Source organism: Lutra lutra, chromosome 3 (genome assembly GCF_902655055.1).
Source record: "Lutra lutra chromosome 3, mLutLut1.2, whole genome shotgun sequence".
Classification (NCBI taxonomy): Eukaryota; Metazoa; Chordata; class Mammalia; order Carnivora; family Mustelidae; genus Lutra; species Lutra lutra.
Window position 1 is genome coordinate 96,146,364 of NC_062280.1, and position 1,255 is coordinate 96,147,618.

The 1,255-nt window shown below is 40.6% G+C and overlaps 1 non-coding gene across 1 annotated transcript; it reads left to right on the forward strand.

The window, feature by feature from the left end:
- The first annotated feature begins 373 nt into the window (after nt 1–373).
- Nucleotides 374–465, forward strand: LOC125096679 (small nucleolar SNORD12/SNORD106). Its single transcript, XR_007126339.1, has one exon. It is a non-coding gene; the product is annotated as a small nucleolar SNORD12/SNORD106 (small nucleolar RNA).
- Nucleotides 466–1,255: the final 790 nt, after the last annotated feature.

The following is a 1,255-nucleotide window of genomic DNA, read 5'->3' on the forward strand; positions in this document are numbered from 1 at the left end:
GTCTGACAGCTGCTGACTGTCTGCTCTCTGATCACAGTGGTGGTTACTAAAGGTTGGGGTGGCTGTGGCAGTTTCCTATGATTAAACTATAATGAAACTTGCTGCATCAATTGACTCCTTTGTGAACAATTTCTCTGTAGCATATGACACTATTTGATAGCATTTTACCCACAATTGAACTTCTTTCAAAATTGTGGCTGTGCCACTGCTTTATTTAACTAAATTAATGTAATATTTTAAATTCTTTGTTGTCATTCCAACAACCTTCAAAGCATCTTCAGCAGGCATAGATTCCATCTCAAGAAACCACTTTCTTTGCTCATCCATAAGAAGGAACTCCTCATCCATAAAATTTTTATCATAAAGTAGAAGCAATAATACAGCTGATGACATAATTTTTCCCCATCAGATTAACCGTGTTAATCTAGCTGAACCATTAGCCAGTGTTTTATCTGATACATTGGAAGGTGGGGGCGGGAAGGAGAAGAAGAACAGCTATTCAGCCACCTTTAGATTCCATTTCTAATTCTAGTTCTTTCTGTTTCCTCCAGTGAAGTTTGAACTTCTGAAAGTCATCCATGAGGTTTGAAATAAACTTCTTCCAAACTCTTGTTCGTGATGATATTTTGACCCTTTCCTATGAATCATGAATGTTCTAATTGTTAGGGTCCTTAATCAAAGGAGCGAGACTGATACAAAGCGAAGGTCAAGCAAAGCTTTATTTCGCGCCAAGCATCGAGAATCAAACTGACCAGTCAGGGCCGTCTCTTGCAAAGAGGCGACCCCTCCCAGCCTCAAAGACTAACTTTTATAGAGGTAGTTTAGCCAGGCTATACACAGGTGGCCAATGAGATCGCAATACACAGAGAAAACTGCACAGTCATGTTAGGTCACACATGGGCGGCCAATTGAATTACAATTCACCCTAGTAGATATATGCGTGCCCCACTGATTGGATGTCTCTACCTGGCCTGACCTGCCCTTGTATCTGGGCTTTGCAAGTAAGTTCCTCTGGGAGGGGCAGGGTCAATCTAAGTTTACTGCATCGGGTCAATCTAAGTTTACTGCATAAACAACAAAATGGCTCCCTCTGATTAAGTAGGCCCTTACACTAATGGCATCAGGAATGGTGACTCCTTTTTAGAAGGTTTTCAATTGTCTTTGCTCAGATCCATCAGGGGAATCACTATCTATGTTAGCTGCAGCCTTATGAAAGTATTTCTTAAACAATGAGACTTGAAAGTCAAAATTACTC